Source organism: Equus przewalskii, chromosome 2 (assembly GCF_037783145.1).
Source record: "Equus przewalskii isolate Varuska chromosome 2, EquPr2, whole genome shotgun sequence".
Taxonomy (NCBI): Eukaryota; Metazoa; Chordata; class Mammalia; order Perissodactyla; family Equidae; genus Equus; species Equus przewalskii.
Genome location: NC_091832.1, coordinates 28,003,653 through 28,020,610, shown reverse-complemented (window position 1 = coordinate 28,020,610; position 16,958 = coordinate 28,003,653).

Sequence of the window (16,958 nt, the reverse complement as noted above, 5' to 3'; positions counted from 1 at the left end):
ATTTTTTTTTTAGGAAGATTAGCCCTGAGCTAATTGCTGCCAATCCTCCTCTTTTATTGCTGAAGAAGACTGGCCCTGAGCTAACATCCATGCCCATCTTCCTCTACTTTATATGTGGGACGCCTACCACAGCATGGCGTGCCAAGTGGTGCCATGTCCGCACCCGGGATCCGAACCGGCAAACCCCGGGCCACCCGCCGAGAAGCAGAACGTGTGCACTTAACCACTGTGCCACTGGGCCGGCCCCATGGCCACTTTTTAATGGATCTTTTGCAGAGCAATAGGATGGCGCAGTTTAGAATTTGGCTGACATCTGCAGGATGGGACATCTGACCATCTGGCTGGAGAGCTTCCTGTGCAGTGGATGGTCTCTGGTGAGCATGAATGGGAGACACAAACATCTGCACGCTTTGTGCCCACTCCGAGAGCTCTAGGCATATGCTGTCTACCCAGACCTGCTTATCTCCAAAATTCCAATTTTGCTCTTTCTGTGCCCTTGACCAACTAGCCAAGCCTTTTGCCACTTCTCAGGACTTACCGTATGCCTGCACCTCAGCCCATCTCTTCCTCCATACAAAGGGCATGACAAAGTATACTGCTCAGAGTTCTGCCCCCTGGGAGGATTTATTGCTGTCCTTCAGGGCTACCCTCAAATGGGGCTGTAATAGAGGAGACCATTTCCAGCTGGTGCCAAAGTATCACACTGACCTATCTGTGAAATGGGTTCAACTCTTTTCCTCCTTTTTTAGTTGGTTGCGGGGAACCCTCCATGAGGCCATAGGTGTGGGTTAAGGGAGAGGTGTCAGATCAACAGAGTTAGGCGCCAAGGGCATCCGAGCTGCCTGTTCATTTGATTCACTCATGCCTTCTGGACTCTGAGCCCAGCCAGCTCTGATTGTACCACTTCCATCATATTGAACTGCTGCTGTCCCTGTCTGATAACATCTAACTTAAGACATAAAGCCACCCGGCATCCAGCAGTCAGATGCTCAGTCACTACTGGGGCCCTGTGGTATATCAGGATCTTGTCGTTCAAATGGACCATGGTGAGTTTGGCCTTACTCCAGAATCCTAGAGGTCCTCACTGCAACTGTCCTATTTGAGCTTTCAGAGACTCCCTACAGAATCTTTATCCAGAATGGATTCCTCCAGCAACATTGTATCTGGGGTCATAGAAGCCGAAGCGGTAGCACCAGCCTGTTCTATGGTCTGAACCTTGCTGTACAACCCTCTCTTGCTCCGGGCACCGCTCACAATTGGCAGCCTTTCAGGTCACCCAATAAAAGGTTGGAGAAGTAGTTCTAAGTGTGTATATTCCGCCTCTGAAATCCAGAGGCCCCCCAAACACTGTCTCTTTCTGAGAGATGTGTGAGGTAAGATAACTTGTCCTGGCACGTCCCAAACCACTGAACCAAAAATCTTCCCAATGTGGCAGGACCACACATCTTCATGTAAGTTAGCTTCCACTCTCTGGCAAACGTGGTGCTTACCACTTCCTGTTCATGTCCATGATGTCATCAGTAGAGAAGACCAGGACGAGTCTATGGAATGTCAAGGTGATCAAGGTCCCTGAAACTACACTATAACAGAGAGCTGGAAAGGTCAGAAAGCCCTGAGGGGCGAGAGTGAATGTGCTATCACTGTGACATTGGGATGTAAAAGCAAACTGCCTTTTCAATACTCATCCCTTCTCATGAGTATTGAAAAGAAAGCATTTGCTAAATCAACAACCATACACAAGTGCTCCAGGTTGTGCTGTTACGCCCAGTAAAGATGCCATATCCAGTAGAGCAGCTCTGGGATTTTCACGAGGCTAAGATTATAGTAGTCTATCCATCAGTGTACCATGATTCATCTGTTTCCTGGAGGCCAGACAGGTGAATTGAATGGGGATATAATGGGGAACACAGCCTCAGCCAAATTATCAGATCAGAAATAATACTACAGAAATCAACTGTAGGGCAGTGTGATGGTTAATTTTATGTGTTGACTTGGCTGGGCCATGGTACACAGATATTTGGTCAAACACTAGTCTGGATGTCCCTGTGAAGGTTGTTTTGATGTGAGATTTACATTTAAATCAGTAGACATTCAGTCAAGCAGATTACCCTCCATCATGTGGGTGGGCCTCATCCAATCAGTTAAAAGCCTGAAGAGAAAAAAGAATGACTCCCCCTTGGAAGAGGGAATTGTGCCTATAGTCTGCCTTTTGACTGGAGCTGTAACATCAGTTCTTCCTCAGGGCTCTAGACTGCCAGCCTACCCTGCAGACTCTGGTCTTGCCAGACTCCACAACTGCATGAGCTCATTATTTAAAATCAGTCACCCACTTTCTACATCCTATTGGTTCTGTGTCTCTGGAGAACTCTGACTAATACAGGCAGTTTCAGGAGCTTCTGCTTGGTTCTCCCTATCCTGATAGCCTTTACTCCACAGGTCATAGAATCAAGGAGAGGATTCTGCCAGCTTCTAGAGGACTCATTGGACTTAGGCTCAACTCTGTCTGTCACCTGCCCTCCTTCAGTCCCTACTCTAACCAGAGAACTGTGATGGTGTTTTCTGTCTCCTAGTTTCTGTGTCAGCTCAGACTCCATATCTTTAACAATCTTTGAATATTCTGAATATCCTCCCTCGCTGTGTGAGGGCCTCAGAGTGGTTGGATTTCTTACATGATGGCTGACGTCCAAGATGGAGTAAATGGAAGTTGCCAGTCTTCTTAAAAGCTAGGTCTGGAACTGGAACAGTGTCACTTCTACTATATTCTGTTGGTTGAGGCAAGTCAAAAGGCCAGTCCAGATTCAGGGAGAGGGGGGAAATAAACTCCATCTCTTGATGTGAGGAGTGGCATGTACATAGAGGGAGGGAGGGAACAGATGGTGACCATCTTTGGAAACTATCTACCAGGGCCCAGCTCCAGGCATCCTTGCAAGAATATTGACGCCTGAGTTACTAGACAGTGGTCCATGACGATGTATTCCCATCAGCCAGTCTTATATTCTGCCTACCCCCTCACTGCCGTGTCTCAAACCCCCAAGGTTGCTCCCACATTCATTAGCCAGATCTTTCCTTTGTTGTGTAGCTTATTTTTTCCAAGTCAGGACTTAAATTTCCCCACTCAGGCTTTGCTAGGAACTGTCCCCAGTCATTTGACAGTGTGATGGGAGCAGGTCTTGAGGAGAACACATGTCATCTTAGGAGGCATCTGCTTCATGTAAAATTGTTGCATAGTCTCAAGGACAGGGGAAACTGTTCTTCCTTGGCAAGAGAGCAGGGGCAGCTTCTGCTGCCCAGGAGAACTCAGCAGAATTTATGAGATAAAGATTCTTAGGTTTGTCTACCCTACTGTCAGGGTCCTACTCTTTTCTTATCAGAGCCTTGGCTCTGACATAGGAGATCTGCTGAAGCTGTGCGTTCAGAGTCCTTTGCAACTCTGCAGCTTATAACCTGCCTGACTGTGGATGTGATTTTCCCAGTCTTCCCTTCACCACAAGTGAAAGCTTTAATCATTGTGATGCCAATCTAAGGCCAAGGTTATCATCACTCTACTTACTACTGGCAGTGAGATCCCTATTGCCTTCCCATAGGTGAGAAATCCAGCCACAAAATCCTACCCTGAAGGTCTGTTTTCTAGGACCTCTTCCGGTAGTAAATGTCAGCCTGTGTTCCCTAGAAAATGGAGCCTGAATCAAAGGTCGTATGCTAATGCTTTCTTGGGGGTTGCAGTCCCAAAGTAGTAAAAGTGAGTGGAAAAGAGGAGTGAAACAGAGAAGGAAGGAAAGAAATGCAAGTTACTATGTTTCTTAGCTGGCCAGAGCCCCACATACATCAAAGGCAGTGGCTCAGTCACATGGGGTCTCTTAAAAGAGGTCACGTGGAACCACTATGTCTTGGAATAGTCCACAGGAAGGAAGAAGAGTGAGGAATTTATCTGTCAGTGATTTTTCCTTGTCTAATCTTAGGGTCGCCAGCAGGGTCTTAACGGTCTCCACTTTGGACTTGTGTTACCTCGTTCCACTGGGCTGTTGCTGGGGAAGCCGGAGCCTTCATAGGTCCAGTTGGATCAGATGTGAGTGCCAAAGCTTCTGTGGTTCCCGTGATAGCAGGCTTAACTGAGATCATGCCCAAGACCAGCACTTGCCTCCTGGTGATGCTGAGGCAGCCAGTAATGTTTGGAGATGAGGCAAGGATATTGACTGCTGGGGGACATCTAAACTGAGTCTGGTATGGTTAGAGTAAAGACTTGGCATCTACTTAGAATGAGATGGGAAGCTATCGGAGGGATTTGAACACAGGAGTGACATGTCTGACAAGTTTTAACAGGATCACTTTGGCTGCCCAGGAGGACAGGGACAGAAGCAAGGTGACCAGGTAGGAGTCAATTGCAATAATCCAGGTGTATCAGTCAGGGTTCCATCAGAAGCAGAACCATGAATGTGATATAGAATAAGGGATTTATTATAGGTATTTGACCTTATGAAGTTATGGGTCCTGGCCAAATGGTTTATGTACAGCTGTTGCTTGTGCATCTGATACTAATCTAGAAGTCAGCAGGGCAGTTCTAAAGGATGGATGTTCTGAAAGATGGACACGAAATGGTGGAGGGCAAGGTCAAACTGGCACCCGTGAAGATGAACTGGAATCCATGAGGAAAATTAGATCTCCCATTTGTCTCCCCTGCTTCTAAGTGTCCAATTTTGATGATGACTGGCAGGAGAAGCTGATGCCCTTCGTCAACACATACCTAGCCCTGGAGTTGGAGAAGCAGAGGGTAGAGACCCAGCAGGGGCTGGAGGAGCTATGGGCCCAGCTGCTGCCTTACACTGACAAGGGAGCCAGCATACCAGTGAAAACATTCAGGAGCGACAGCAGCATCTGACCCCATACTAGCCTTCTAAGCATAAGCACAGCTATGGCTTCTTTCCTGCCTTCCAAATCCTGCCCAAATTTCTCTCTGTGGCCAAATCTCCCCAAAACTACACAAGAAAGGGAATCCTGGGAAACATAGTTTCTGCTTAGCTCAATTGACACAATATGAAAGCCCACCACACCAGGTGAGAAATTAAGATGGCTTGGACCAGAGCCAGCCTGTGGCCGAGTGGTTAAGTTCGCTCGCTCTGCATTGGTGGCCCAAGGTTTCGCCAGTTCGGATTCTGGGCCCAGACATGGCACCGCTCATCAAGCCATGTAGAGGCAGCGTCCCACATAGCAGAACCAGAGGCGCTCACAACTAGAAGATACAACTATGTACTGGAGGGCTTTGGGAAGAAGAAGAAGGAAAAGATTGGCAACAGATGTTAGCTCAGGTGCCAATCTTTGAAAAAAAAAAACAAAAAGTCTTGGGCTAGAGTATTGGCAAGAGGGGTGTGAGAATTCTGGAAGTGTCTTGACTGTTCCTCACCATCTGAACCTGTCAGTTTCTGAGCTTGGATGGTGGGTTCTGACGCACGGGTAGTCATGTCACACTGGGTTTGGCGATGGGGAGGCAAACAGGCCCACTACTCACATCTGCAGGGCCTGGGACAAAGGTATAAATAAGTATTTAAAAACTCTCTATGTATTTAAACATTCTCAGTCAAGCCAAAAACCTGTTATTTAAAATATATTCTATCTTCATACCTTAACAAATATACCTTCATAATGACAAAATGAAAAACATGTAGACGTGTATTCATATGACTGAAAGTCTATCAAAATGACTGAATTTGATTATCGTAGTACATATCTGGGTGTTCTGTTGATGGACTGGAAATATTTGAATGAAGAATAAAGAAAATATGTACATAACTAATAAATTATTATATATGTATTCAATATAAGAAAGAAAGGAAAAAAAGGCTGGCCTGGCACTCACAGCTGGGCTACATTATTGAACATAAAATGACTTCACAGAATACCAATCTCTTGGGGCCTGGCCCCATGGCATAGTGGCTAAGTTTGGACACTCTGCTTCATCAGCCCGGGTTTGTGGGTTTGGATCTCAGGCGTGGACCTACACCATTTATCAGTCATGCTGTGGTGATGATCCACATACAAAATAGAGGAAGGCTGGCACAGTTGTTAACTCAGGGCTAATCTTCTTCAAGCAAAAAAACCCCCAAACAAACAGGAAGATTGGCAACAGATGTTAGCTCAGGGCAAATCCTCCTCAGCAAAAAACAAAAAAGAAAGAAAGAAAAAGAATACCAATCTCAATCTCAGACAAGTTTACTCTATGATCATGAGAAAATGAGACAAAACAAGGCCACTTTATATTTTGTCTAAGCACAGACAACAACAAGGTCACTTTGCCACCCACAAAATATCAAACAAACCCGCCTCAGCTAAAACAGTGACTGCTACCTTTTACCAATTAGTTTTACTCTTGTGTTAGTCTCCTCTCCCTATAGATAAGATTTACATATTGAGATTCCAATCATAGAATTGTTCTTGCTTTCTGACATCCAATCTAGAGCAACCCCTCACTTTCTTAGACCCTACCCTGAGTCACTCCACCCTAGCCCGGATCCTATAATAGGTTCTTTCTAACACCCTCTGAGACATCCCTTGTTTCCTGATGGGGTGTATTCTACAATGAGTGATAAATCCAGCTTGTTAATTACAAGTGGGGTTCTGGCAGTCTTTGGCTGGAGGGCAGGGACACACCTTGAATGTATTTTTCTTAACTTTGTTTCAGCAGAATCACTAATGTTTTTCATAATTAAAATTTTTACATGACTTATGCTCTCTTGACAGCATTGGCCAACTATGGCCTCTGGGCCAAATCAGGTCTGCTGTCTGTTTTTGTAAATAAAGTTTTATTGGAATACAGCCACATTCATTCATTTACATATTGTCTCTGGCTGCTTTTATGCTACAATGGCGGAGTAGCTCTGACAGATCACATTGCCCGCAAAACCTAAAATATTTAGTATCTGTCCCTTTACAGAAAAGTTTGCCAACCTCTGATCTAAAGAATTAAAATTAAAATGTAATTGTTTTCAGGGGCCAGCCCGATGGCCGAGCAGTTCAGTTCCCACGCTCCGCTGCTGCGGCCCAGGGTTTCACTGGTTCGGATCCTGGGTGCAGACATGGCACTGCTCATCAGGCCACGTTGAGGCGGTGTCCCACATGCCACAACTGGAAGGACCCACAACTAAAATATACAACTATGTACTCGGGGGATTTGGGGAGAAAAAGCAGAAAGAAAAAAAAAGAAAAAAGAAGATTGGCAACAGTTGTTAGCTCAGGTGCCAATCTTTAAAAAAAAAGTAATTGTTTTCAAAACATACAAAACTTGAATTTATTTTCATCAAAAAATTAAATAAAAATAAATGTGAAAATAAAAATTACAATTTTATCATATATTTTAAAATTCAAAGAAATTACTCCAAAATATATAAATTATCTAAAAATAAAAAAGCAAGCTCTACATATTAATATAACTTTTTAAATTAAAATTTAAAGCTGATATATATATTTTTAAAGATTTTATTTTTTCCTTTTTCTCCCCAAAGCCCCCTGGTACATAGTTGTATATTCTTAGTTGCAGGTCCTTCTAGTTGTGGCATGTGGGACACTGCCTCAGCATGGCCTGATGAGCAGCGCCGTGTCCACTACCAGGATCCGAATTGGGAAACCCTGGGCTGCTGCAGTGGAGTGTGCAAACTTAACCACTCGGCCACGGGCTGGCCCCTAAAGCTGATATATTTTGTTTTTGAAAATTTTATCAACTCATGAATTTTTTTTAAAAGATTTTGCTTTTTCTTTTTCTCCCCAAAGCCCCCCGGCACATAGTTGTATATATTTTTAGTTGTGGGTCCTTCTAGTTGTGGCATGTGGGATGCTGCCTCAGCATGGCTTGATGAGCAATGCCATGTCTGTGCCCAGGATCCGAACCAGTGAAACCCTGGGCTGCCGAAGCAGAGCCTGCGAACTTAACCACTCGCCCACAGGGCCGGCCCCCTCAACTCATTAATTTTTAAAAATTAAATTTTATGCCATTTTAGTGTCAATATCCATCTAAATGCCAAGAGAAAGAATTGGTACTATGCTTCACACACATTACATCTAGATCTACACACACTCTGATGAGTAATAAGACTTGTTGGAAACCATCCCTTTGTTGCCATGTGCCACTGTAGTGAATGCCAAGGTGATTTATGAGTACCTCTAGTTTGGAATTGAAACTGGGAGAGAGGCCAGAAAATGGACACTGGGCACTACTGACAAATGATGCTTTGTTATGTAAGAATTTATTACATTCACGCTATCAGAGTGGAAGGATTTGGCAAGTCAATTGGTTTGTCCTTTCCTTACCTAAGTTCTTCCGTGGCTCAGTCTTCCTCAGACTCTGAAGCAGTGTCTGCCTCTGATGTTGGCAATGACACAACCTGAAAACCTTTACAGCAATCAACGTAGTCAACTTTTGTTTTGAGGATATAGGGCAAGAGAGCGTCGAAGTATTCTCTGGGACCTGAAAGGTGCTAGCCGTAGAGCGAATGTTCATGATTATGGGTTGTGCTGAGCCAGCGCTGAGCTCCAGATCCTGAGTGACAGAGGCGCTGTGTTCTTTATTTGATGCATGTTTGTGATACGCAGGGTCCTTTACAATGCAAAGCCTAGGTCTAACGATGGTAGTGGTAGTCAGGGCTCAGATACTAAAGGATATTTCAAAAACTTCATTTGTATCTTTTTGGTTTCTGAGTTTGGATAAAAGGAGTTCAACTAGTGCCCTCACTTGGTATTTTGGTAATCGAACCAACAGCATTTACTGACAGACCAGATGTGAGATATGAGAGAAAGAGAGGAGTCAAGGATGACCCCAAGATTTTTGGGCTGAACAACTGGCCATTAACTGAAAGGGGGAGGACTGCAGAAGAAGCTGGGCAGGTTTGGACATACCAAGTTTGAGATGCTTATTAGACATCCAAATTGAGACGTCAAGTTCAGGGGCGAGGCGAGACTGGAGACAAATTTCAAAGTCATCATGGGAGAAAAACAAGAACTAGATGAGATCATGTAGGATGAGCAGACAAAGAGAAGAAGCACAAGGACTTCACTTTTTCTTCCAGGTGAATCCCACACAACCTAGCCTCAACCATGCGGACAGTGGAGCAACTCATTGGAAGGAACTTGAGTGCCTGGATGACATGAAGTACAGCCACCAGCTGACCTAGAACGTTGGTCCTCAGGCCACTATTGTCTTAGTCAGTTCAGGCTGCTATAACAGAAGACCATAGACTGGGTGGCTTATAAACAGCAGACATTTGTCTCACAGGTCTGCAGGCTGGGAAGTCCAAGATCAACGTGCCGGCAGATTTGATGTCTGATGAGGACCCACTTGCTGGTTCTTGTCTTCTCCCTGTGTCCTCAACTTGGTGGAGAGGGCAAGGGAGCTCTCTAGGGTTTCTTTCATAAGGGCACTAATCCTATCCATGAGGGCTCAGCCCTCGTGACGTAATCACCCCTCAAAGGTTCCACTTTCAAATATTATCACATTTGGGATTAGGTTTCAACATATGAATTTTGGGAGGACACAAATATTCAGCCCTCTGCAATTACATAAGAGAAAAATAAATTGCTATCTTGTTCAGGCCACTGAATGACTGTTCATTCTCTTTGTTACAGCAGCCTAGCCTTACCCCAGGGAGCAAACCTCATAGAGGTCGCCACACCCAACCTGGTCCAGGAGCAGTAGAGAAGGAATGGTTGAAAAGTGTGACTTCTCGTGCTTGAGGGTGGCACAGGGAGTCATGGAACATTTCCTCCAATGGCCTTGAGCAGAGCATGTGTGGCACATACTGCTGGCAGACAATAGAGACAGAAGAGGCTTTGTGGTCTAGATGAGGAGGACAGAGGAGCAAGCCACAGGGACAGATGACTTAAGGAAGGAGGATGTCAGTATGGAGATGACAAAGGCTGGACACTCAACACTCCCCCCCAAAGGCTAGATCCTCCATTGCACCTGTGTTTGTGGTTGTCTGCTCCATTCCACCTGTGTTTGTGGTCCAAAAACCTCCCAGAACTTAGATGCAGCCCGTGGGGAGTGTGTGGGGGAAACCCTAAATTATTCTTGCCGCTACTGTCCATGGCCAACTTTCAACTTGTACACTGGATCCTGTTACCACTCATGTACTCGAAGACTTTGTTCCTGCAAATTTCTCTTCTTCCTCCTGCATCATCAATTTCCCCCTTTACTGTAACAGTCCCCATTTGAGAAAAAAAAAAGGCAAACTTCTTTTGACCCCCTCCCATGACCCCCTCCCATCTCCCTTCAACTATTATACTATTTTTGTTTTCCAACTCCTCTAAATGCTTCTCTACACTCACTGACTCACTGCCTCACCTCCATTCCCTCTCTTTATCCTTTTCCCCACCCCGTATTCTGTCTTTAACCCACCCCAATCCAGCTTTTCCTCCTGCCAACCCACTGAAATCACTCATGTCAGGGTCACCAAACAAATTCATCCTGCCAAACCTCTTAGCAGCCTTTAACACAGCTGATCACTTTTTTTTTAAAGATTGGCACCTGTTGCCAATCTTTTTTTCTCCTTCTTCTCCCCAAAGCCCCTCCAGTACGTAGTTGTATATTGTAGTTGTGAGTGCCTCTGGTTGTGCTATGTGGGACACCGCCTCAGCATGGCTTGATGAGCGGTGCCATGTCCACACCCAGGATCTGAACCAGTGAAACCCTGGGCCGCCGAAGCAGAGTGTACGAACACAACCACTTGGCCACAGGCTGGCCCCGCTGATCACTTCTTGAAGCATTTTCTTTGCTTGGCTTCTGAGAGTCAAAACTCTCCTGGCTTTCTTCCTACCTCACTGACTATACCGTCTCAGTCTCATTTGCTGGATTACTACTCCTTTCTTCTTCCACCCCATCCTTGGTTCCCAACCTCCTAATGTTTGGAGCTCCAGGCCTGTCTTTGGAACTCTTCGCTCTCTCCCCAGGTGCTCTCATGGCTTTTAAAACCATCTACATGTTCATGACTTCCAAATTATACTGCCAGCCCTCCCTGCTACTCTACCCCCCAGGTTTGTATCTCTAACTGCCTAGTTATCCCACAATCATCTCAAAATTATCATGGCCAAAATGGAAGCCTTGCTTTTCCCTTCCAAACCTGCACCTCTGTTACTCTTCCCAGTTCAGTAAATGTCATCACTGTTCATCCAGTTGCTCAAGCCAAAAACATGGGACACACATCCTTCCTTCTCCTCTATTGCTCACACCAGTGTCCAATCTCTCCACTGGCCATTTAATTTCTAGTCTCAAACTTATCCTGTCTTCGTGATCTCGGATTTGGCAATAGTTTCTTAAGTATGATACCAAAAGCACAGGCAACAAAAGGAAAAAATAGGTAAGTTGGACCTTACCAAAATTAAAAACTTTTGTGCACCAAAAGACATTATCAAGAGAGTGAAAAGACAACCCACAGAATGGGAGAAAATGTTTGCAAATCATACATCTGAAAAAGGATTAATATCCAGAATATTAGAAAACACTTCTACAACTCAACAACAAAAACCAAACAATCTTATTTAAAAATGGGTAAAGGATTTGCATAGACATTTCTCCAAAGAAGATGTACAGATGACCAACAAGCATGTGAAAAGATGTCCTTTATTAATCACTAGGGAAATGCAAATCAAAACCACAATGAGATACCACTTCACATCCACTAGGATGACTATTAGAAAGAAAAATAACAGGAAATAAGTGTTGGCAAGGATGTGGAGAAATTGGAACACTTCATCATTGCTAGTGGGAATGTAAAATGGTGCAGCCACTGTGGAAAACAATTTGGAGGTTCCTCAAAGTTAAACACAGAATTATCATATGATCCAGCAATTCCACTCCTAGGTATATACCCAAAAGAACCGAAAGCAAGGACTCAAACAGATACTTGAACACTGATGTTCATAGCAGCATTATTCACAATAGCCAAAACATGGAAAAAACCCAAATGTCCGTTAACAGATGAATGGATAAACAAAATGTGGTACATACAATGGAATGTTATTCAGCCATAGGAAGGAATGAAGTTCTGAGACATGCTAAAACTGGATGAAGCTTGAAAATATTATGCTAAGTGAAATAAGCCAGACACAAAGGGACAAATATTGTATGATTTCATTTACATGAGGTGTCTAAAATAGGCCAATTTACAGAGACAGAGAGTAGAATCAAGGTTACCAGAGGCTGGAGGGAGGGGAAATTGGGGAGGTATTGCTGAATGGGTGCAGTTTCTGTTTGGGATGGTGAAAATGTGCTGGATACAGATATAGATGGACAGACATAGACGGTGGTGATGGTTGCATAACATTGTGAGTGTATTTAATGCCACTGAATTGTATACTTAAAACTGGTTATAGTGGAGAATTATATACATTTTACAATGAAAGAAATGAAAAAAAGAAACATCCCAAACCTGACCACCTTTCAGCATCTCTAGCTTTTTGCCCTAGTGCTCTAGCCATCTAACTGGTCTCCCAGCTTCCATTCTCATCTCATTGCTTTATGTACAAACATAGCCAGAGTGATCCTTTAATGTGAATCAGATCCCAATACTCTCCAGCTCAAACCTCTCCAATGGGGCCCGGCCGGTGGCCGAGTGGTTAAGTTCGATCGCTCCACTTTGGCGGCCCAGAGTTTTGCCGGTTCAGATCCTGGGCACCGCCATGGCACTGCTCATCAAGCCACGCTGAGGCGGCATCCCACATACCACAACTAGAAGGACCCACAACTAAAAATATATACAACTATGTACTGGCGGGCTTTGGGGAGAAAAAGGAAAAATAAAATCTTTAGAAACAACAACAGCAGCAAAACCTCTCCAATGACTTCCCATAACCCTCAGAACAAAATCTAAACTCCCTGCCATGGCCCATTGAGCCCGAGAGGATTTGGTAGCCAGCTGCCTCCCAAACCCAGCTCCTAGCACTCTCCCTTCACTCCTCCAGGCTGGTCACAGTGTTCTTATTGTTACTCATACATGCCCAGCCCTCCTAGCCTCAGGCCCTTTACACTTACTGTTCCCTCCATCTGGAATACTTCTCCCTAGATCTTTACATAGTTGATACCTTCACTTCATTTAGGTGCCTGCTCTTGTGCCACCTTCTCAGGGAAGTCTTCCCGACCATTCTGTCTGAAATAGAGCCTCTCCCATCATTCTCTGTCCCTTTCTCCTGCTTTACTTTTTTATCTGAGCACTTAGCATCCCCTGAAATTATACTACACATTTTGTTTACACATATATCACCTGTCTCCCCCACCCTTAGAATGAAGCCCTGCGAGAGCAGGGACTTGGTTGCTGTCCTTCCAAGATCCTAGCACTGTGTCTGATACTTACTGGATGTTCAGTGTATGTTAATTGAAGAGATAACATAGCAATTAAATTTAATTATATGTCAATTCTATCTCAGTAAAGCTGGAGAAATAACTTTTTAAAAAAGAAACTAAATTCAGTTTTTTAAAAAGTTTTATTTCTGAGTTTGCGGACCAAGCATTCATACCCATAATAGAAGCCAGTTTTAATTTTTATCGACTCCCCCTCCTCCACCCTGGACCCACACCATCCTCCTTAACATGAAGATTTTCTGGAGATTGTGACTAGCAGGCAAGCAATGACCCTGGGAGAGCTGACCCTGTTGAAGCTAAGTGTCCCCTCTCTAGCACAGCACGATTTATCCATTTATTGTTCTGTCAATAATTATTTCCCTTTTTCCCCATATTCTTTTGCTACTATGAACAATATTGCTAGGAATATTCTCTTCCCACTGTTCCCTCAGGGACACACCCAACTGCTGCTGCCAAAGACACCTGGAGGAAGACTTAGTCAGAAAAGAAGGGACAGGTTTTGACAGGGTAGACCATCGGCAAACACAGCTGTGTGTTCAGGTCGGTTCAGGAGACATCGGCCACCGTCCTCACTTTAGTCTCCCTGTAGCTGATGACACTCTTGACTAATGTCTCCTGCTCTTCCCTTGGCTTCTGTGAAACCACTCTCTCCTCTCTGACCTCTCTTGCTCATGGCTCCTTTGCTCATGGCAGGCATCTCCTCCTGAGCACGCCTCTAACTGTTGGATGAACTTTCTCTTGACTCAGGAAGGGGACTGCTCTCTTCTACCTCTAGGCTTCCAAGGTAATATCATCCAGCCTCAGGGCATTAAATACCACATATATACTGACAATTTCCCCAAAACTCTATCTTCATCCCAGACCTGTCCTCCAGGAAATATACAGACTAGAACTGCTGCCTAAGTACTGTCTCCCCCTGGATGTCCCATAGGCATTTAGAACTTAAGATATCAAAAATAAAACTCTTGGTTTTGTCTGAAACCTGAACCCTGCCTGGTCTTTTTGTGCCATCCTCTCACCTTCTGCTGCTATATCAGACAATGCTCCGCTGCTATTCATAGGGTTTTCATGGCCAATTTTTTTGGAAGTGGGTGGCCAGATCCTTCTTCCCACTCTCAGTCTGGAAGCTCCGCTGAAACCTGTCCACCATGCGTGACCCTGCTGGCATTTGAAATACTGATGGCATAGCTTTCAGCATCACAGCAACACGCAGCTGCCATAGTATGACAACCAACAGATGGGTGGTGTGGTTCCCTGACTGGGAAACGAACTAGGGCCATGGTGGTGACAGCGCTGAAAGATCTGCTGAATTTTTTCCTTTCCACCTCCTAAATCCAGTCCGTCCCTAAGTCCTGGGGGCTCTGTTCCAAAATATATCTTGAATCTGTCCACTTCTCTCCACTGCAACATTTCAGTCATCACCTCACACCTGGGTGACTGCAGTAGCCTCCTCAGTGGTCTCTATGCATTTATGCTGGCCCCTTACAGTCTATCCTCCTTGTAGTAGTCAGAAAATCTCTGAAAAATATAAATCTGTCAGTTTGTCTGTTTAAAAATTGCCAATGGCTTCTTTCTCACTATACTTCATACATTGTACTTTGAAAAAAAATCTATAGCCATCTCAGAGTCTTCAGGCTTTACCCATCTGGCCCCTGAGACCCCTGCCAACCTCTCTACTTGCCCTCTGTCCAACTAAGCCCCAGCTCTACTGGCCTCTCCTCCATTTCTTGAATATGCCAAGCAATATTCCACCTCAAGGTCTTCACCTTTCCCTCTGCCCAGAACATTCTTGGCTAAGTCATGTGGCTAAATCCTTCTTGACCTTCAGGTCTTGGAACCTTCTCAGAAAATTTTTCTCTGACCTTCTCTACCCAAGTGACTCCCCCTACCTCTCCCCTATCCCAGCTTTGTTCTCTACCCCTGCAGGGTGTCTTTTCATTCGTAGTCCTCGCTCTTTGGCTGTCTTTGCCACTGGACTGTTGGCTTCATAAGGGTAGGGATCATATCTGTTTTCTACACCAATGTATCCCCATTGCCTAAGCCAGAGCCTGGCACATAGTAAATAAGAAAGATGTGTTGAGTGAATGGATCAGCTAGCCCTGCACTGGGTGAAGAGGATACAGAGGACCCAGATATGGTCCTTCCCTTCCATAATGCCATATTTTGGATGAAAAACAAGTAAATAGGCAATTGCAAAACTGCTAATAGAGTGAAGATCAGAACTGGAGGCACTGGGAACATAGAGAGACCCATACCCCAGTGTGGAGTATGTGTGTGACCAGAAGGGAGGCTGTGTTTACATGATCCACGGCACCAGTATCTCCCTAAAGAAATGCAGTTTCTTCTTCTAACATTTATCTAGTGTACCAAGTTCCAGGTACTATTTCTTGTTTATTTTGTTTGGTTTTAATGCGACCAAAGTTATACAGCTTCTAAGTGCTAGAGCTGGGATTCAAGGGAGGCAGTCTGGATGCCAAGTCTGCATACTTTAAAAAAAATAAATAATTTGGGTGGCCCAAATCAACTAATTTGAGTGGTTAAGTTTGCACGCTCTGCTTTGGCGGCCCAGGGTTTCGCTGGCTCAGATCCTGGGCATGGACCTAGCATGGCTCATCAAGCCATTCTGTGGCTGTGTCCCACATAGAACTAGAAGGATCTATAACTAGAATATACAACTCTGTATGGCGGGGGTGGGGGGGGGAGGTCTTTGGGGAGAAGAAGAAGAAGAAAAAAAAAACGATCGGCAACAGATGTTAGCTCAGGGCCAATCTTAAAAATACATATATATATATATATATATATATATATATATATATATACAATAATAATAATTTGAAGTGAAATTCACATAATACAAACCATTTTAAATGAACAATTCAGTGGCAGTTAGTAGATTCAAAACAATGTTGTGTAACCACCACCTCTATCTAGTTCCAAAACATTTCTATCACTCTAAGGGGATAAGTGAAACCCCTTATCCCTTAAGCAGGTTCCCCCCATTACCCTCCATGTACTGTTTTTGATCCTCACAATGACCCAAATTGTACAACTGAGGAAAGCGAGGCTCTGAGAAGTTCAGAAGTTCAAGGTTACATAGCTAGTAGATGTGGACATGTGATTTTGCAACCTAGTTTTCTGATTCCAGAGCCTAAACCTTTGATCAATACACATCTTTGGGCAAAACTACAAGGAGGGGGCTGGATTTGGATTTCAAAGCAAGCCGGGCTGGCCCAACGCGCTCCGCTTTGGCGGCTGGTTGGCAGGTTTGGATCCCAAGTGCGGACGTATACCACCCCTCCTCAGCCATGCTGAGGCGGCATCCCCTACATAAAGTGGAGGAAGATTGGCATAGATGTTAGCTCAGGGCTCATCTTCCTCAGAAAAAAAAAAAAAAAGAGTAAATGTTGTTGGGGCAAGGATTTAGAAGCCATAAGTGCGCCCTCAATCTTAAAAATGCGTGTTGAGGTAGAACTGCAATTAGTACCATACAGGCGACCGGCAGAGCCAAAAGTAATCTAAGGCCAAGGGCCGCCACAGGGCAGAGGAAAGGCCAGCACTGCAGGAAACTTTGCCAAAGCCCCCAAAACGAGGTGGTAATTCCTCGGACCGCCCCCACATGCGC